The sequence below is a fragment of the Lynx rufus genome, unplaced genomic scaffold (assembly GCF_022079265.1).
Source record: "Lynx rufus isolate CCGP_SWC_20201006 ecotype Redwood Valley unplaced genomic scaffold, mLynRuf1.p SCAF_16, whole genome shotgun sequence".
NCBI lineage: Eukaryota > Metazoa > Chordata > Mammalia > Carnivora > Felidae > Lynx > Lynx rufus.
In genome coordinates this window covers 35,587,551-35,610,675 of record NW_025814830.1, presented here as the reverse complement: position 1 = coordinate 35,610,675, position 23,125 = coordinate 35,587,551, and positions in this window count along the sequence as shown.

The following is a 23,125-nucleotide window of genomic DNA, read 5'->3' as shown; positions in this document are numbered from 1 at the left end:
AATAGTCATATAGATCAATAGAACAGAATAGAAAACCCAGAAATGAACCCACAACTGTATGGTCAACTAATCTTCAACAAAGCAGGAAAGAATATCCAGTGGGAAATAGTTTCTTCGACAAATGATGTTACAGTTTACAATATATAGTTCTAACTAACCTAAGCCCACCTTTAAATATGACTACTGCCTCACATTTAGTACAGGAGCCTTGTTACAGTACCCCTGTTCTTCCCCCCTGCCTCTTGTGAAGAATCACATCTGGATCTGCTTCTGATGATGACTTTATTTTCACACATTGTTTTTGTTGGTTTGTTTGCCCATTCAGTGAGGTTGGCGCTGTATTTATTTACTTATTTATAATGTTTATTTATTTTTGAGAGAGATAGAGAGACAGATTGCGAGCAGGCGAGGGGCAGAGAGAAAGGGAGACACAGAATCTGAAGCAAGCTCCAGGCTCTGAGCTGTCAGCACAGAGCCCAAAACGGGGCTCAAACCCACAAACTGCAAGATCATGACCTGAGTCAAAGTCAGATGCTTAACCAACTGAACCACCCCCAGTGCCCCAGGTTTGCGTTATATTTAATCTTTGATGTAACTAAGGGTGCTGGAGGTTTCAGATTTTTGTAGTGTTGTTTGTTTCTTTGTTTGTTTGCTTTGACCTCCTCTTTTGCCTTTGAAATTCCTTAAGTCCTCCTCCTTAGTGATGATGTGTGTGTTGTACCTCTTTCATCTGTAAACCACTGTTACCATGGTGGACCCCATGTATGGAAAAGTAATCAATTCATATAGCAGAACTAAAAAATAAACAAAAACAAAAAAAAGATATGGAAGTCCTCTAAGATATTTAATTACACACTCATTCAAAGTAGGCAACTTGAAAAAGTTAAATTTGTATCTTAAATTTCAGTATTTTTCTATATTCATTCTTAAAATGTTGACAGCTGAGTAAATTATGTCTAAATGATGTTGTAAAGACAATATTCTGTGTTTCTGTAACTCTTCTATGTTTTCCTTCATACTCAGAGTGGGAATTATATCTTTCAGGGATTTATAGATCTATTTTATTTCAGGACATTGCTGGACAATGGGAAGAATTACTCACCCATTGTTTCCCCAGGCTCATAGGAAGATTACGTATACCATTCTTTATTGAAATTAGGTCAGGACTGTATGACTGGGTTCTGACTAAAAACAATAATAGTGAAAATGTTGTGCATCACTGCTAGGCATGGTCCCTTGGACTCTTTACAAATGTTGGCAATTACATTACCACAGGAGAAAGGAAGATATATGGTCAATGTGTGTGTGTGTGTGTGTGTGTGTGCGTGTGTGAGAGAGAGAGAGATATTGACATAAGCCAGGATATATATGTACACAGTGAGTGCACACAACAGATGTTATTTAGAATTGGTCACACTAAAATTAAAACTAAATGATGAATATTAACATTTCCTTTCATTGTAATAGTACTTTAAAACTAGTTTTTGTTGCCGTTTTTTTCCTTGAAAATGTAGTTTTAAGATCATCTTTATCGAGTTCACCTCAAGAGATATTGAAAGATTATCATTTGTTAACTTGCTAAATCAAAATCTATGTAAGTGGAACTCTTATAGCCACACCAGCCACTGTTTTGTTAAGGCACACCTGATATATCTTTCTCCATACCTTTCTTTTTACCTCATCTGATATTTACATTTAAAACGAGTTCTTACTTGAATCTTTTTTTTTTGTTTTATTTTTGTAATCCAGTCTTATATTTCAAACAAAAGAATCGGTATACTGGTTAAATTTAGAGAAATTTATCTTGATTAATCAGGAGTTTTCAAAATATTTTATTTATTTGCATTTATGTAATTAAGTCTTTTCTTATTCTAATACAAAGAGGAAAAAAAAGCAGTTTTCAAAACTTATTTAACAAAATGAGACCTTTAAAAAATGTTTATTTCTTTATTTTTGAAAGAGAGAGAGAGAATATGCAGGGGAGGGCAGAGAGAGAGGGAAACAGAGAATCCCAAGGAGGCTCTGTGCTGTCAGTGCTGAGCTCAATGCAGGGCTCAAACTCATGAACCATGAGATCATGACCTGAACCGAAGTCAAGAGTCAGACGCTTAACCGACTGAGCCACCCAGGTGCCCCAGAGATGTTTTATTTATTTTTATTTTTTAAAGCTTATTTATTTATTTTGAGAGAGACACAGAGACAGAGAGAGACAGAGACAGAGACAGAGAGAGAGAGGGTGAGCAGGGGAGGGGCAGAGAGAAAGAGAGAGAGGGAGGGAGAGAGAGAGAATCCCAAGCAGGGCTCAATCTCACAAATGATGAGATCATGACCTAAGCTGAAATCAAGAGTTGGAAGCTTAACTGACTGAGCTATTCAGGTGCCCCCAAATGAGATATTTTAAAGATATAATTAGCTAAATAAGAAAAGTAAATAAATATGATGGAGCCAATTAAAAAGTTTATAGTCAGGGGCGCCTGGGTGGCTAGGTCGGTTGTGCGTCAGACTTCAGCTCGGGTCATGATCTCACAGTCTGTGATTCGAGCCCTGCGTCGGGCTCTGTGCTGACAGCTCAGAGCCCGGAGCCTGTTTCAGATTCTGTGTCTCCCTCTCTCTCTGACCCTCCCCCGCTCATGCTCTGTCTCTCTCTGTCTCAAAAATAAACAAACGTTAAAAAAAAATTAAAAAAAAAGTTTATAGTCAAAATGTCTGGTAGATGGCAGGCGCCCTTTCTGGGTTCTAGAGTTCCAATTAAGACTGTGAACCTCAGCTCTGACCACATTACAACATTTGAGATGCCCTGTCTGTGATACTTTAGGGCCCTTGACTTCACATCAGGGGTCTATTCCCTTGTAAATCAATCCCATTTCAAAAATTCAGATTGCTATATGCATTTCAATAAACTCACTCCTTGCCTTATGGGCCCTACCACTTTACAAAGGACAGACCATGAATTCTTTCAAGCCAGGAATCAGTTTCTGCAACAGTCCCCTGGAGGAATGTGGTTTCAAAAACCAAAAACCAAATCCAAAAACAAAACAAAACCAAAACCAAAACCAAAAACCAAGCCTTGTACTTCTGTTGCTTGGTTTGTTAATAAATAGTAGATTACATTCTCTGGGGCCATGCTAAATTTATAAAGAACATGTTATACCAGACAAACTGGATTGCTTTTTTTGATAAACTCAGTAAATTAGTGGATAAAAGCATTGAGTGGATTGAAAATTTCTTGATTATAATAAAACAAGTTGATGGCAATTCACAAACACACATACAAAAAGATCCTGCATGAAAATTTAATTCAAATTACCTTAGCTGCAATACTGTCACACGGATTGAAAATTGGATGAAGAATGACCATAAAGAAAGGAAAATGAAAAATGCTAACAAAGAAATCTATCATGGGCACTTAAAATCTTAATGAATATATTATATAAAGGAGGCTAAATAGCCCAGGCTCTAATTTCTCGTTTTGCCTACTCATTTGAAGTTTTGTGGATAACCAAAGCAATTGTTTTAGTTTACTACTTGAAAACATGGCATATTTAGAAAACCAGCAATTGCTTTGCCCGGTTTATCAGACTGTAGATATTGTTCTCTAATCCAGAATTTCTGCCATACTTCTATTCTAAGAAAATCCTGACAAGTACAGAGATATTTTGTTATTATTTTTCTATATTTTGCATGGTGGTTACAGTTGAAAGTGGATGAAATGAGTCTGGAATTGAAATCAGTGTCCTGGGTGTGGTATCTGATATTCCCACATAAGACAGGATACTACAACTGCATAATTAATAACATAACTCACCATTTACCCAAACTACATTAGCCCTAACCTGCAAGATTAGGGTGCAGTGCTTGTGTTTATAGTTGAGTTCTTTAGTTTCCTGTGTAAAGAGGTAACATGATCCATTAGTTCAGAAGACAGCCTTGAGACCTGATTTGCCTCTTAGAAAATGAATAAACTTGAAAATATTCCATAATCATTATTAACTTCTATTGTCTGAACTGTTACGTGATGAAGTAACACATAGTTATCTACCTCAATGAGTCTATGTTATGGAAAATGGTGAGAGATGGGAAAGTATAAGTGGCTGTAGGCGTGTAAGGGGTCTGATGTATGTGATGTCTTACTTATTTACCTACTTCAAAATAAATATTCAATTATTGATGATGATGATCATGGTTAGGATGTTACCGGAATTGAAATCAGTCTTCCTGGCCAGCCAGGATTCTGGTATTCTGGTATTCTCTTTCTTTGCTTTTTCTTTCTTTACTTTTTCTTTCTTTCTTTCTTTCTTTCTTTCTTTCTTTCTTTCTTTCTTTCTTTCTTTCTTTCTTTCTTTCTTCTTTCCTTCCTTCCTTCCTTTTCTCTTTCTCTTCCTTCCTTCCTTCCTTCCTTCCTTCCTTCCTTCCTTCCTTCTTTCCTTTTCTTTCTCTCTTTCTCTTTCTTTCTTTCTTTCTTTCTTTCTTTCTTTCTTTCTTTCTTTCTCTTTCTGTTGAAGTATAATCAATATACTGTGTTATGTTAGTTTCAGGTGTGCAATATAGTGATTCAGCAATTCTACACATTAGTCAGTGCTCTTCATGAGAAGTATACTCTTAGTCCCCTCATCTATTTCTCCCATCCCACCAACAACCTCCCCTCTGGCAACTGTCAGTTTGTTCTCTGTAAGAGTTCGCTTTTTTGTCTCTTTTTTGCATTGTGCATTTGCTTTGTTTCTTAAATTCCATATATGAATGAAATCATAAGGTATTTTTCTTTCTCTGACTGACTGATTTCACTTAGCATTATGCTCTTTTTTTTTAAATGTTGCAGTCTCTGGATCCATTAATGTCATTGCAAATGGCAAGATTTCATTATTTTTTATGAATGAATAATGTTTTTTATGGTCGAATAATATTTCATTGTATATGTATACCACATCTTTTCTATCCTTTCATTTATGGGTGGACACCTGGGCTGCTTCCATATCTTGATTATTGTAAATTATGCTGCAATAAACATAGGGGTGCATATCTCTGTATTTTCTTTTAATAGAAAGTTGGAATCTTCCCCCTTTTCTTCGATACTAGAATGTATCTTCATATAGCCATGGCACACCTGCCTATCTGATTTTGGGTGTCAGTGATTCTTTGTTCATTAGACACTTATGAATTCCACACATTAAGTCATTTCCTGTAGGATCCCATACATCTGCATTTTTTAATTCCCTCTATCATCCAGAGTTCTGACTGTATTGCTAAGGATTTATCAGTGCTTGCCAGTGAAATTGCCTTGCAGAAGAAATAGTAGTCATAGATACCTAATCGCCAGCCACAGTTAGGCCAACAACCTAACTATTGTATTATCCTAAGTGTCCAACTCCCTCATTTTCAATATATGGAAGTAATTTATACCACTGTGATTTAGAATAAACTGAATAAAATGTCAAGGTATGAATGTAGTTTTTTAAGTTTATTTATGTATTTTGAGAGAGAGGGAGGGGGAGAGCTTGGGAGGGGCAGAGAGAGAGAATCCAAAGCAGGCTTTGCACTGTTAGCGCAGAGCCCAAGGCAGGGCTACAACCCATGAGTCATGAGATCATGACCTGAGCCAAAACAAAGAGTCGGACACTTAACCAACTGAGCCACCCAGGCACCCCAGTCTGAATGTATTTATATTCTTTGACAAATCCCCTAGCTTATATGAGTATCTATTTTTTCATCTGTAAAATGGAAATCATAATCTTTGCATTGCCTACAATATTAGATGGTCATGAAATTCAAATTATTATGGGAAGGTTTTTGAAATCTCTATAATACTGTAGAAGATTGAGGAGATTGTTAAGTGACCCACTTATTGAGTAAGGAAAGAGAAATCCCAGCTCTCATTATTCTCTTTATGGGACTTAAGAAGGGATATTTTTGGCTATGGTAAGATTTTTATTTGCAACACAATTAGTTTCATTTTGGAATGTTAATGAGCAAACAAGAAATAAGATAATTTTGAAATAAATATAGTGAGCTAAATTTATTTTAGATACCAACAATTGGGAACATTAACTTGTTACTGTAAGTTCCTATCTTTTGTAATATTACAGAATTTTCATCTTCTAAACATTATAAAATTAGCATTGGGGAGAGCTTTCTTAATAGTTGGCTTCAAATGGTATCATAGGTGTTTCAAATTATGTAAATTTTCAGAGCTTAGAAATAGCACAGAATTTGGGCCAGTTAGACTTGGCATTGCTTCCTCACTCTCAACTTATTAAATCACTTCTCTCAGGCTTGGAATACCTTATACATTAAATGGGATTTTTAATATTTTTAAAATAAGACGGCCTATATGCTGATATATATTAATAATCTTGCTCAGTGCTAAGCCTAAAGTAGGAATCTTACAAAGGATACCAAGGTATTGAGACAAGTTTTCTCCAGGAGTTGTTGGGAGCAAAAACATAAGAAGTACTCCCACTGATGATGAGAAATCATGGGACAGTTGTGCATGTTTGTGTTTTGGGGGAGTGAAACAATTTAATCTACTTTTTCAAATCAATACCTACTACAAATACACTTAAAAAACTTTTTTAAGAAAGACAGATAATTGCCAGATTAAGAGTATGGCCTGAGAAGATCTCTTCATGTGAAGTAATTTGGTTTTGCAAGAAAATACTGAGTTTAAAGTCAGAAGTATCCATCACTTAATAATGTGGTCTTTGAGAAATAATACTGTCCTTAAATTTCAGCTGCTAAAATAAGTGGGAATGATATCTTAGTTCATAATAATGTGGGAATTGATTAAATAATGTATATAAATTTCAAAAAGAATATGAAGACATAATTAGTTCTCACTGCATGTTAATATTGCTTCCCCTCTGCTATAGACTGGGTTACCCCTTAGGAAGAACTGGAGTCAAGCCTTGCATAAAGATAGTTGATTTGGGGAAACTGTTGGAGACGGAGTGGGAAACTGGAAAGCATGAGGTGAAGAGGAAAGAAAAGTCAATTTGAAGGGTCGTGATGGAGGTGGGTAGCCCTGTGGGCTGTTGGGGACCACCTTCCCTTGAAACCCTTAAGGGAGCAATGAGAAGGAGCAGCATGATCTTCCAAATGTCCTCCTGATAATGGAAGTTATACATGTTTATTCGAAACCTGTCCTCCTTTTAGCTCAGGGCTGTCACATGGTTGTTCAATGTCCTGTGTTTCCAAGCTAGTGAGAAGCCCTAAGTGCTGACTGAGAGCCTACATTTGTTCAAAACTCCAGCACCAAACCAAAGAACACTGTGGTTTTACCTGAAGTTGTCAGGTTACATGAGAGCAAAGCTGCTTGCCTTACTAATTCCAAGAGTCATCTGTGGTCCAGGACGAGTTCAAGCAGGAACAGAATTGGGCACCACGCAAACAATATTAAACAGACCGTGTTCTCGCATGCAGACACGTGGTGCCCCTCACCTTCTGCCTCTTCTCTTTGCTCTTAAACATTTTGTTTAATGATAGATTATTGAGCTCTCATTTATGAATAGTAAAATTCACACTTCTCAGTGTTTTCACAAACACATAAAGTGTGTTTGTCATTCATCGCATTTCAGTGAAGTGCTTTATTGTTGGATTAGCCTGATGACGTCCAGGATAAATTCCCTGCCGTTTTATGTCTTTTCATTCATTTAATATCAGACCTCAGGGACACCTGGGTGGCTCCGTCAGTTAGACAGGCGTCTGACTTCAGCTCAGGTCATGATCTCACAGTGTGTGAGTTCAAGCCCCACTTCGGGCTCTGTGCTGACAGCTCAGAGCCTGGAGCCTGCTTTGGATTCTGTGTCTCCTTCTGTCTCTCTGCCCCTCCCCTGCTCACAATCTGTCTCTTTTTGTCTCTCAAAAAATAAATGTCAAAAAAAATTTTTTTTAAATAAGAAATAACATAACAGCCTCAAAGGACCTCAAAAAGCTTCAAAGGAATAGGAAGCATATTCTTTCTGTATATAGGAAGCAAAATGAGAAACAGGATAAGAGATACAGAGGTTTTCTTTGAGATCTCTATCTTTGTTTATGATTATATATATTTATAATATAAATAATATATAATAATGTTATGCATTATATAAATTACATTATTATGTTTAATGTAATATATAATATAATTTATAGCACAAATATATAATTGTATTTTATATTATATGTAATATAACATATAATTATATATTATATTTAATATATATATGATGTAACTAATATATATTTTTATAGTATATACTTATATATAAGATTATATATAATTATATTATATATAATGTATAACACATAATATACATAATGTACTTATTATATAATATACACTTATTATATAAATAGTCACTGGCAGTAGTAGCCAAAATGCAACCAGGATACAATGATTTTCTCATTCTACTTCTATGGAGAGTTCATATCTGAATATACGTTTCAAATTTTGACATTATACCGTTTGCAAAGTTAAGCCCCTTTATTCAAACAGATCCAGGCTTTAAAGCAATTAACAGTCCAGGGATCACACTGAATAGACACCGTTCTTCCAACAGCCAGGTTTGAGGATGTTCCATTATTTGAGGAAAAAATGAAGAGATGAGGGTAGAAAAAGCAAATAGTTATAGCCTTTTATAAGATTCCAAATATAAATCTAGTAGCCACTTTCACAAGAGCTTTTGAGTAATTTTTAAACTCAATAACTGGAGGAAAAAAGTCCTGTTTTTGTTTGTTTGTTTGTTTGTTTGTTTGTTTTTGCTTTTTGTTTTTCCCTTAGATGGCAATAGGATCTAGTCCATTGCACACAATGGAAGGAAATCTGAAAATGTTTGAGTTAGTATGTCTGAAAGAAACTTCTAGTTTTAACAGATAAAATTCCATTTTTGCAAAGCTGTTTTTTATTTATCTTAATCTCACATAAGTCTTGAAATAATTCTGGGAAATCATAAGGGTGTACAAAGTTAAACAGAAGAGCTCAAAGAAAATCCATGTACACATTACCTGTCTTTATAAAGAAATCGAGGACAAACCTGACCAAGTTCAGGCAGTTACTGTGAAGCGGACATAACACTCAGGCCTCATGAATCCCAGTCTCAAACTCTCTCAGCTATATATGGGGTAAATATAACCACATAGCCATATTAAATAAATTTTGAACTTCTGGTACATAGTGTTTAAATAGGGGGAGGAGTCAGATTACCTTTAAGCAAATCAAAGAAATAATCCTCTCAAAAATGACCAAGATTTATTGTGTTTTTGTGGTTTATACCCTCTTGACAGTGTCTCTAAGGCTGCCAGTCTTCTTTCTTTTATTTATCCCATATGACATATTCGACAATCTTACGAGTTTCTCTTTGAATGAAAAATGGAAGACTTGCATTTTCACTTGATGGCTGTATAGAAGAACAGTATTTGAATAAAATCATTCTTTCCACTTGTAAGAGATATAAATGATCTCTGGTTACCAGAAGCAAGAAGCCGTGTTAAAAATGTAACTGGCATGGGTGACTGGGTGGCTCAGTCAGTTAAGTGTCAGGCTTTGACTAAGGTCATGATCTCAAGGTCTGTGAGTTCAAGCCCTGCAGCAGTCTGTCTACTGTCAGCACACGGCCTGCTTCAGATCTCCCCTGCCCCCTCCCTGGTCAGGTATTTTCTCCCTCTCTCCCTCAATAATTAAAAAAAATAATAAATTGTAAAAATGTAACTGGCAAAAGCAAACAGACACACAAGTAAACACAAACGAAACCAGATCCCTTCCCAATGGTTGACTAATTTTGAAATAGATGGCATAATTAAACACTCTGGAAGAACAAGAGAGATCCATGTTCCAAAAGAGAAATAAGATGATTACCTCTGTGCTGGATTTAATATTTAATTATATAGAAATAACAACTATTACTCTAATGGCTTTGGATAGTCCCCATATTAAGAAATCTGGTTAATCTGAAATTGGAAATGGAAGTTCCCATCGAAAGTTAAATCATTTCAATAAAGTATAGAGGATCTTGAATAAAATAAGATCTCTGTTGCTAGGAAGAAACGTCTCATGGCCAGCCAAAAAAAAAAACCAAAACAACAAACAAAAAATATTTTCTATTTAAACAAACAAAAAATAAACAAAATCAAAACCAAAACCAAATAAACTTGAATGAAATTTAGCAAAAGTGAGTTGGGGTAGAAATATAATCTTAGAGCAATGGCACAAAGTCGTATGAAATATCTCTGTTGTCTTTAGAGCCTTGTTGTAAGAGCTAGAATTGGCAGCACAGAACCAGAGTTTCTCAGAGAAGCTGATGCAAACTGTAACACACTGAATCACAAGTCAGTGGATTGGCAATTGAGTATTCAAATATAAGTATGGAAAAGATTCAAATATCATAGAGGAATTAGAGTCATTGACTTCCAATTTCCCTTCTAATGCATGGAAGTTATGACTTATAAATACGTTGAACCTTCTCTTTCAAAGGAAGTGAAAACACAGGCATTATACAAGTATATCATTTTGTAGGTATGCTCCAGATGGTACACATAAAACATTTACTTTTCCTAAGTTAACACATATATGATTCACCTCATGAGAAAAAAAATTTAAAAAAAGGTACTTTTCATGGGATTCTTGCCAAGTGGTATGACATTCCTCACAGAAATGTCACTCTACCTGATCTAGTTGTTAACCACCCACAGGATAATTGGAAAACGATATACATTTATATGTGAAAACAGTGTTTCCATAACTGGGTATGAATAAACAATAAGGAATTTAAGTCATGGTTATATAAAGGCAATGACAAGTCTTGGTAACTTTTTATTTAATGTCTCCAAACCCCCATTTTTACTATCTACTATATAGTACTCCTGCATCATAGATATTCAAGATGTCTTGACAGATTAATAAATGAATGAATAAATGTATATGTACTCCTTGGTAAGTGCACTGAGATTCTACTTTTTTTTTTCCAAGTTTTGTGATGTTGGGGTTGGGGGCATGGGATTTTTTTTTTTTAATAAAATAAAGGGAGATACAAGATGTGTCCTAAGAGGAATACTTGTCTAGCAGGCATGTGGAGAGGAGTGAAATGTGACAGAATACGGGCATGAACAGTTACTCCACAAAGTGGAAATAGTAACTGTCACTAAAGAACTTCATGTAAAAGCTGTGAGAAGTCAACAAATAGGTGGTAGTTCCATATTTAAAGTAAATTTTGCTACATGTGGTGAATATCCTGATGACCATGTTGATTAGTTTATGATGATATATACCTTTGTTTCTATTTTCATTTGTTTTGTTTTGTTTTTCTCCTGTAGTATTTATATAGAAATGAGCTCATATTTATTGTTCTCTCCCTTAAATTTCCCAGCAACAATACATGATTGCTTGGAAAATAGAATTTAATAGAAGACTCATGTTTTAAAAATTGTGTTAAAAGCGTGTTAACTGTGCAATTCACATCTGTTTAACATCTGCCAAATATCAAGGGAATCATCCTGTCTCCTGAACTGGATTACACGCAGTCTTTTTTTTTTCTTGTTGTCACTGCATATGACCCCTAAAATAGCCTTTTTCAGGTCAGCATAGCCACAATGGAGGGTTTTAGTAGCTTTCTAGGCACGTATTACAGTTACAGAAGATTTTCACATAATCAAAGTTGGGTATTTCTAAAGAGATCAAAAGAGACAGTGAAGTGGAGAGCAGGTGTGCTAGTCTTCCTCAAGGATCTGAGAATGCAATTAACTAGCAAATGAGCCCTTGTAAAGCCAGGCTTCCTGAACACATGAGCACAACAAAAGCCACAGAGAAATGGGGTGGCCGAGGGCCACTCCTGAATGGAGTGTGCACATGGGCATCTGCCCCTCTTCTTGAACTTTAGGAAGAGAGAGAGAGAGAGAGAGAGAGAGAGAGAGAGAGAGAGAGAGATTCAATAGAGACTGCAGAGTCAAAACAATTATGCTAATTTCCGAGACTCTAGGAGGAGATGAAAGATTAGATTGCTTTCACAAAGGCTTTTGTGATAGTAGAGATTTTTCTCTTTTCTCTCCCAATGGTATAAACCTAGGGCTGAAAAAACTGGATGGTAACAGAAGCAACCCAAGCCAAATTAAAGAGCATCACAGCTTAATCACTTGACATTAATATGACAAATCCTAAAGCTACTTAAAATAGGAGACAAAGTTACAGTCACAAAATTGGTCTCAGATTTGCCTTCCTCGGTGTATACATAGAATGGAATCATATTCAGCCAGGGAAGGAATGAATTTCTGATACATGCTACATCTTGACTGAATGTCAAAACATGATTATAAGTGAAAGGAGCCAGACACAAAGGGCTGTAGGTACTATAGTATCGTTCTATTTACGTGAAATACCCAGAACAGGCAGATCCATATAGAGGCAGAAAGCCGACTGGAGATTGCCCGTTGTTCGGGCACAGCAGGGATGGGTAGTGACTACTTAATAGGCGTGGGGTTTCCTTTTGAGGTGATGAAAATATTTTAGAAGAATTTACTTAATTAGTGGTGGTGTTGCACAATATTGTGAAAACATTATTATTATTATTATTATTATTATTAAATTTATTTTAGAGACAGAGTGTGTGAGTGAGGGAGAGGGCCGGAGTGGGGGAGAGAGAGAGAGTCTTAAGCAGACTTCACACTCAGTGCAAAGACTGAGGTGGGGCTTGATCCCATGACACTGGGATCACAAACTGAGCTGAAATCCAGAGTCCAGTGCTCAACTGACTGAGCCACCCAGGCACCCCAATATTATGAACATATTAAATGTCAGTGAATTGTACACTTTAAAATGGTTCGTTTTATTTTATGTTAATTTCACCTTCATTTTTTTAGAATGAAAGAAAGAGGTATTTTTATCTTTACTCATACTAGGTATTTGCAGATTTAAACTGAGTTACTCCCTCAGTGTCCATTTCTGTCTCAACTCATTTTCTCCATCTGGAAAACCACCTTTTCTGTTTTCATGGGTAAGTTATATTTCTAGTTCTATGAATTTCTTCCTTGTCAACTATCCTCTGTTGGTTTCAATATTCTACCCAATAACATTGCAGCATTTGGCTTAGCAAACACAGACATACTGTTTCTAGGTATCTGTGGCTATAAATCAGAAAAGCTGCATCCAAATTTTCCCTCTGCTATTATGAAGCAGATAATTTTGGGCAAATTGGCTCATTTATCTGGGTCTGATTTATTTCAAATGCTAAATTTATTTTGTTATTGCTTAAATTAAAAAACTCCCTAGGGCCTTCATTTAATATCTAATTGCTTTATGTGGGTTTAATCATTAAAACACTATAAAATCAATAAAAATTCAACTGCCAAGAATAAGGTAGTGATGTGATAATAATCATGTTTCATTCATTCAATAAATACTCTGCTTACATATTCTTCACTGTCTCTGGGGATATAAATACTATCAACAACAGATATGGCCATTAATTCACTGGATTCATTGGAGAACACATAGTTTATGATGATGACGATGATAATGATGAAAATATTTATGACTATAGAAACCCTTTTAGAAAAAAAGACCAATAGACAGAATCAATAATGTCTGCTTTGTTATTTTTTTTAATCTGAAGAGCAGCATTTTAAACAAGACTAATGTAAAATTCATTTGTAAGTCAATTATTTGATGCATTTATTTATTATAAAAATGTATTTAGGAAAATGATTATTTAAGGTCTGTAGTCAAACGGATTTGTGGATTACTGAGTTAAAATTATATAAGCTTCATTATTGTAGGAACTTTCAAAAAGACTTTGTATGTATAGATATACACATATATATGTATATATATATGTGTGTGTGTGTGTGTATATATATATATATATATATATATATATATATATATATAATTTTCTGGATTTGATTTCCCCTATGCCAATAAAGAAAATGAGGGCTAATTGACTACCACTTAGGAAGGACTTCTGATCTAGGCATTTGCACATTCAGAATCTCATACAATATTTACAGTTGACACAGGTGTTATTTTAGTCATTAGGAAGCTGACGAGATAGAAGATAAGACAAGCTAGCTAAGTTGCCAAATTCCACAGATCTCAGGAGTGACAGGTTTGGGTACCAAATCTGATTCGACTAAGGACACATCTTAACTCTCAAACCAGAGTGATTTCAGGTGATGCTTCTTCCAAACCCTACTTCTAGCAGAAAAGAGGATTGTGTTTGCCTCGCCCAAGTCCATAATTCTGTTCTGGGCCCAATGGGGCACTCACCCTCTGCACAGGCATGTGAGGCTTTTCTGCCAGGATCACTCGGACGCATACCATTAAGCACACATTCTGCCCTCCAAATCAATTCCCCACATGGCTCTCCAAGAACACTCTGCACAGCTAGGCAGTGAGGCTTCTTATTAATCATGTTTTCTAATTATTTATTTATTAGAACAAGGGAGCTGAACACCTGGCAACGTTTACATTTGCAATTAGGGAAGCAGCCTCTCTGTAGCAGAAGTCTGATTTTATTACTTGCCTTTGCCTTGTAAAACCAAGTTCGCCCAGTGGTGGAGAAAGTTATATTAATATAAACAATGATGAGGTGCTGGAAATAATCTCTTTCCCCACTTTATGATTTGGCATATATTGGGCAAATTTTACACTTGAAACTTCTTTCATGATGCAATTGCTAGGGGGAAATAAACAATATACTGGTGTAATAATCTCATTCTATAATTCAAGAAATCTTGTTTGAGCATTTGCTATATCCATGCCACTGTGATGGGCACTATGGCATCATGTTAAGAACATGAGTTCAGACAAACATGTGATCACTTTCCAGATTGCACATAAACACTCAGAACCTCCATGCCCTTACTAGAAGATGGAGATAATAACTATTTCATAGGTGTTTTTGAGGCTTAAAATGGATATAAGCATAGCACTTAGCTCATATATGAGTCATACCCAACCTTTGTTGACTACTCTGCCTCCTCATCTCACATAGGTGTGTTGATCATAGACATGGAAAGACATAGCCTATAGTGACAGGCTTTCAATCAAGTGTAGAAGATAAGCTACATTAAGAAGACAAAAAGGAAGAAGGAGGAGGAGGGGGAGGGGGAGGGAGACGAGGAGGAGGAAGAGGAGAGGAAGAAAATATAAAGTGGTCAGTATCTTAAAAAGCTTATATGTGAGTAAAAGCTTATTTTGGATATGGACATAGTCAGATTTTCTAAATATACAGTATTTAGTAATGGGAAAAGGGGACTAGGAATAGAAGATATTTACATAATGAATAGTTTTACAATGAGCCTTAGGTGGCTAAAATTTATCCTACAGCCAAATTATTCCATTGACAGCCAAGAGTCATGCTTCATGGAGTTTAATTTAGCCATTGTATACCTTGTGGGAGAGCAATTGAGAACGAGATGAGAAACCCAATTGGAATACTATATAATTGTAATTTCTTAGATGATGCCAAGTCCACCAACTTTCCAGATTCACTCTCTAAAACACAAACTCCCGAAAAGAACATTTCTCTCTTTTGGAAGAAAATTTCAAACCTCCTGGAATTAGCAGTCCAATTGCATCAGACGTTAAAATTAGAACATTTCTGTCCTGCTGCAAGAACTTCAGGCCAGCAATAATGACGATCCAAATAAGGGCAGTGAAAATGGAATTAAGAAAACACTTGGGAAACTCCCGGTCCTATGGGGCCCTGTGTGCAAATTAAGAATTGTATGAATTCTTTAAAATGAACATGTGGTAAACTATGTTCCAAAGGAATGATAACAATGAAAAATACTTCTGAAGCTACTGGTAAATATATTGAATAGGGTACGAGTTGAAAGAAAAGAACACAGTGAGAAATCAGCAGTGTCACTTTGAGCAAGCTACTTCAAAACTCTTTTCTTTCTCATTTTCTTTTTTAAATTTTTTGAGAGAGGTGGGGTGGGGGAAGGGGTAGAGGGAGAGAGAGAATCTTAAGCAGGCTCCATACACAGCGCAGAGCCCCATGTGGGGCTAAATCTCATGACCTGACCTGAGCGGAAATCAAGAGTCAGACACTTAACCGACTGAGTCACCCAGGTGCCCCCATTCCTCATTTCTATGAAGGATAATATTAACCTATGAACACCATGTATCATTGTATATATGAAGTTTTGAGCATTAACACTAAGCTCATAGTACATTTTCAATTAGAGTTATGCATTTATGACATAACATGTAATCTATAATTATACTATAGATATTTTATGGATTCCTCTTGACCAGAAAGTTTTCTGTAAGATTTTATTTCCTGTGTATAAGGAAAATAAATCAATGAAAAAGTGATTTGGGAAAAATACTACCTATTTGTTAATTCAGGTAGATACCAGAAAAAAAATAAATAAAAGGAAAGAAAACAGGGAGAGAGAGAAGAAATAAATCTTACTTGTAGGGAATGGAAAGTAAGAAAATTTATTTTTACATATCGCCAAGATTTGAATGAAAATGCACTTAAAAAAGAGATACCAGGCAGCTGAATTGTTCACCTGGTGGGGATCCAGTTGCCCTACATTGGAAGCACTAGCTACCTGCATGGAAAACAGATGTTATCACTTTTACTTAATGTGGTAGCAGGAAGTTGGTGAGGATAGAAATTCTGTGTTATCTTTAATGTTGTGATTTTTACTGCTCAGTAACTTTTCAAATCTGTGTGTACCTGGAGGAGACAAAATCATTTATTCCTTCTTCCTTTGCTATAGCCACATGCTACATCACATTTACTGTACTCTGGGCATTCGTTTTTACCAATATAGGAACGCCAGCAAAATGTTGGCCTTCTTCAAAACACCAGCTGGATCTCTAAACCACAAGGATTTCTCAGACTGAGATATGACCTCCTTTTGTAGAGGTTACTCTATCCAAAGCCAACCGACATGAAAATCTGTCCCAATAGTACATGGTCTTACTATGTATACATTCTGCAACTGCTGGCAATTTTAGCAGGAAAGAGGAATTCTTTATATTACTTCCCAGTTGTATAATTGGTGAAAATGACTTACCAGTGCTAAAATCCTGCTCATGAAGTCAGAGTGGTTACTCACTGGACATGTCTTTTACAAACTACCATACACAATGACAATAATAAAAATAATACTATCATAATTATCCTTTATCGGATATTTTGTTTGTTCGGGGAGATGTGCTGAGTGTTTTACCTATGCTACTTGCCTTAATACTAACTGTTATAGCAGTAAAGGATGAGGAAATGAAGGAAAACAGGTGATTACGTGAATCAGTCACATATCTAGAAAGAGACTGAATAGTATTTAGGAGACAAATGACACAGAAGTCCCTCTAGGAAAATGCATAGAGTGTTCCTCTCAGGAAGTAGCAAGCCTAGATCCTGAAACCAGATTACGTGTGTTCAAATTCTGACTGTAAAACATCACCTGTTGCCATAGCTTTAAAATAAAGTTGAAGATAACAGTCTTTACTTCACAGAGTCCCTATGAGGATCAAGTAACAAACACATGTAAAGTGTTGATAATGAGACTGGATGAATAAGTATTAAATGTACTGGTTATTATTATTACTAATAGCATAATTAAAAGTTGTAGCCAAGATTATTTTTTGTTTTCATAAACTGATAAGCTGAAGAATGCTGTGAGCTGTACAGGATGAAGACTTCTTTTACTTTTTAGGTTAAATCCTAGACTAAAGTGAAACCTGAGTAATTTTACATGTAACCATTCCTTTCGTCTTTTTTTAGTATTCCGTATTTTACCTTCAATGTCCGCATACAATTAGATGAACTTCAAGAAAAACAAAGACACTAATCATTTTCTTAAGTACAATGGTTTACTCTGTCTTGTCTTGAAGATTTTCTAAACTTTGTACCATGGAGAAGTTTCTTTTTTCCTGTAGGGTATTGATGGCACAGTAGGTGTATTTTCCTTGATCTTTTTTTAATGTTTATTTGTTTACTTTTGAGAGAGAGAGGCAGAGTGTGAGTGGGGGAGGAGCAGAGAGAGAGGGAGACCCAGAATCCAAAGCAGGCTGCAGACTCTGAGCTGTTAGCACAGAGCCCAATGCGGAGCTCGAACTCACAGACTGGGAGATCATGACCTGAGCCGAGGTCAGTCGCTTACCTACTGAGCCACCCAATCGCCCCGGATTTTCCTTGATCTGAGAGTGAATTGATGTCAGAGTGACTGTCAACTCACCCCCTTGGGCTCTACTGCAAGGAGGCCCAGTGACTTAGAAGTTGGAGAGAGATTGTCTCTAGGTGGAGTAAGCATCGTGTAAGAGCTGACTTCCAACAAAACACTTCTGGTATAGGAGGAGAAAATGATATGTTAGTCTCAGACCCCCTCACTATACACTCTTAATTTCTCCGAGTTTCCAATGAACATAGCTTACACTGTGCTCCTGGCTGTTAGTGAGGAAACTCAGGCCATTAGGAACCCATCACAGCTACTAAACTTGAGAACGATATGTGTACACATTATAGTGTTTGTAATAACACAGTATAAAATGCAGAATAATATCAATAGTATTTCAGAAAGTATGACATATGTGTATGCATCTGTGTGTATTTCTATCTCAAATAAATACTGGAAGCAAAACCATGATGATGAGACTAGATTATGGGCTTTATTTTTTACCTGTTATATTGCATAAACACTTTTATTCTCCAGTGAACATGAATTGTACTTATAATCAAAAACAGTATGCACAAGAACATTATATACAATAAAACCTTCAAAGTTAATAGTAAATTCCTAAAATTGAACACTAATTCTGTTTGGAGGATAGTTCGACATTTGCAAACCAGGGAAAGCTAATGATCTATTCTGGGGAAATACACCATTGAAAATAAGTTAAAAACAAAGAGGAATTATATGGGGGAAAAAAACATGAAGGTTTTATGTTTCTCTACAATGAAGTTTAACATAGAAATGGTAGTAAGATAAAGAGGACCCTAAAAGGAAATACATTTGCATAAGTGGCATTTTGAGTGTGCCAGTTACATTGCCACACATGCTGTCATGTGGTGCTCCTAACAATCTTGTCTTTAACTATTATTGTCCCATTTTTCAGATTAAGCAGGCTTTACAGATTAAGTCATTCAGCTGGTAAGTGTGAACTGGAGCTGAAATTCAAGTCTCCTGACTAGATGTCATTAGCAACCTCAAAAATCACCATCATCATCATCACATTTGGGAACTCTGTATTTGTAGTCTGAACAAAGAAACATCTTTAATAGATACATAGATTCCTAACAAGAATCAATTTTTACAATTTACAAATTTACAATTTTTACAATCAATTGCCCACATCACGTGGAATTAAAACAGGCACCATAGTGAAATGAGGTATGCAGAAGGAGGGGCCCTTCTCATGCTGAACACCAGCCATTATGCAGGACATTGTGTTTAGGCTTTACAGCCAATACCTCAATTAACTCTTAGAAAGATTTTCCAGAGCCATTCCTGTTCTCCACAGCGCAGAGAGGTGATATCACTTACATTTACAGAGAAGTCATAGGGGACCTTGAGAAAGTTGAATATCTCCTCAGAGATCACATAGGTCATAAGAACAGCTTTGGGATTTGAAGCTGGTTCTTTGTGGTTTCAAAGTCCTTCTGTTTTATTTGCATGTTTTTGCTTGGTTTTGTCTATAAAGTGTATATATATATATATACATATATATATGTATATATATATACACACACATACATATAGATGTATATATATATATACACATACATATATATGTATATATATATATATATATAATTTTTTAAATAGCTGAACTTTTACAGCAGGCATGTAGGGAAGGTTCTTAAATTTATAAATAATTTAGTGACTAGGAAATCTGAGGGGATATAAAAGATTATGTAATGTCATGAAAATATCTATAAATAGGGTGTATAAATGTGGGTTCACTGTGATACTGTGACACATAATCGTATATATATGTGTGGGTATATAGATATAGATATAGATATAGATATAGATATAGATATAGATATGAATACACACCATCATTCTGATTTTGGTTAAGCCAAAATTATCTCTCATTACATCATTGAGTCATTACTTCAGCAGGGCTTCACATTGACTCTGTTTTTAATAAAGTTGATTAATTCCAGCTGTCGCATACCTTAGTGGCCTAATACAATGAGTTTAGTTCTCACTCAACATCAAATCATTACACTGTATACTCGATACATACAATCTCACTTGTCAGGTATACCTCAGTAAAGCTGGAAAGTGCCCCAATTATATATTTTTACATAATTTTTCTTGTCATTATTTCCACAAAATCATTTTAATCTGAATGTTTTATATGAGGGTGTTGATTTTATTAATCTTTAAATTGTACCAACATATTTTCCCTACTCTTGTTTGGGTAATTTTTAAATAATAAAACAGAACAAGAAATTCTTTAAGTCTATGCGTTTGGAAGGGAAGTGGAGAAATGTTAGTTTCATAGGGATTTTTGGTGAATACTCACTTCCTCTGGCACAGTTGTAAAGTCATCTCTCCAACTTGGTTTTGGAACTATCTCACCTCTCATCAAACTGAGCAGAAAAATATGCTGTACTCACAACACTGGTAGTAATTAATTCACAAAGGAGAGAAGACAACTCACCAATGAATATATGGGAGATAATTCACTCTTGCACTTAACGAAATAATGCAAAGGGACTGTAAAAAGTTTCATTAAGGTCCAGTGTTTATTAGGTTGTATAAAAATAGTTATCAGAATTGTTGGTGAGAATTCAAACTGATACCTCTTTTAGAAAAAAAAATAATCTGGTAATATGAAATAAATGTAAATGTGTAAACTTTGCACTCAGCAAACACTCTTGTAGAAATTTCTTCTAAAATAATTATCAGACCAGTGCACTGAGATGTGTGAGTGTGTGTGTGTGTGTGTGTGTGTGTGTGTGTAAATGTTTACAGTGACAATGTTGACACAAATTAAAAACTGAAGTAATTTATATGTTCTTTCATTAGTATTCATTTTGATGATCTGTAAAATGTAGCCATTAAAAATAGTAAGGTAATTTTGTAGATGGATGGATGGATAGATTGATAGAAAGAGAGATAGGTAGATAGATGAATAGAGAGAGAGAGAGTAGATATGTCTGGGATATATTTTACTGGTGATTAAAAATGGCTTGGTCTAATCATTCAGATTAACATTGGATAACAAAATACTGGATCAACTAATATTTAATTGAACATCTATTATATATACCAGGCAGATACTTAGCCCATACATTCTTAGTCCATAATTTGGGTGTTAAAAATCTATAAAGAAGTAACAGAGTTCAACTCACAGAGACTGGAAGTGGCACATTTGGGATTTCAACCCAGGTCGGTCTGTTTCCAAATCTGATGCTCTTTCTACTGCACCAAGCTGCTTCCACAGCAGTTGGAACTTGTCTGCATCTGTTCTATACTTGTTTGCATTTTTCCATTTTGAAGCAAGAGCCACCCCCTGTCCCACCATGCTCAGCAACTCTTTGATTTCCTTTCCTGTTGCTGAGGCAGATCCACTCACCTCCCCGGCATTCATGAGCAGCTCTGCAGAGTGCCTCAACATCTGGCAATCCACCCAGCAAGAGTGACTGGGAAGCGCTGAAAATTCCTCTGAGAGCAGGCAACATCTGTTTGATAGGCAATGAAAAATAAACCCATAATAAACTCATTTTAGGAGCAAAAAATGGCCCCTCAAAGTGCTGATTATTCATTTTATGCAAGTGTACTAATGTTGGTCTCCTTGACAAGTGAAAACAGCATGTCTGGAAGCAAATCATCATGGTCAGAGGGTGAGGCTGCTCACACCAGGAGTAAGCTCAGGCGATGGCAGATGAGAAAGCATTTAGAAAGATTACACGGAAAGCCTGCACCACCTGTGGCTGGCTCCTGGCACAGAACAGTGACCCAGGTGGGTGGATGGCATGCATACGTGTCAGGAATGAGTTTCAATTCAGCAGCAATGGCTTCCTCCCCACTCCAGACTGCCAAGCTGTTATCAATGCATTCTTGCCTTTATTTATCCATTCATCATTTCCCTTATTCAAGTATTTATTATACACTCTTAAGAAGACTTAAAAAATACTGGTTGCTTTAATGAATATTGCAGTTATCTTATAATCTAGGATAGTTTTCTTACAAAGTATAGAATAAAGGATACAAGATAAATGGTAGATTAACATTTATTGAATTTAAATCTGATAAGATATAGATGAATGTTTGGCCAACTAATCTTTGAAAAAGCAGGAAGGAATATCCAATGGAAAAAGGGCAGTCTCTTTAACAAATGGTGCTGGCAGAACTGGACAGCAACATGCAGAAGAATGAAACTAGACCACTTTCTTACACCATTCACAAAAATAAACTCAAAATGAATGAAGGACCTGAATGTGAGACAGGAAACGATCAAAACCCTAGAGGAGAAAGCAGGAAAAATCCTCTCTGACCTCAGCCGCAGCAATTTCTTACTTGACACATCTCCAAAGGCAAGGGAATTAAAAGCAAAAATGAACTATTGGGATCTCATCAAAATAAAAAAACTTCTGCACTACAAAGGAAACAATCAACACAACTAAAAGGCATCCGATGGAATGGGAAAAGATATTTGCAAATGACATGTCAGATAAAGGGCTAGTATCCAAAATCTATAAAGAACTCACAAGACTCCACACCCAAAAAACAAATAATCCAGTGAATAAATGGGAAGAAGACATGAATAGACATTTTCTGAAGAAGACATCTAGATGGTCAACAGGCACATGAAAAGATGCTCAACGTTACTCCTCATCAGGGAAATACAAATCAAAACCACACTGAGATACCACCTCACACCGATCAGAGTGGCTAAAATGAACAAATCAGGAGACTATAGATGCTGGTGAGGATGTGGAGAAACGGGAACCGTCTTGTACTGTTGGTGGGAATGCAAACCGGTGCAGCCGCTCTGGAAAACAGTGTGGAGCTTCCTCAAAAAATTAAAAATAGATCTACCCTATGACCCAGCAATAGTCCTGCTAAGAATTTACCCAAGGGATACGGGAGTGCTGATGCATAGGGGCACTTGGACCCCAATGTTTATAGCAGCCCTTTCACCAATCGCCAAATGATGGAAAGAGCCTAAATGTCCATCAGCTGATGA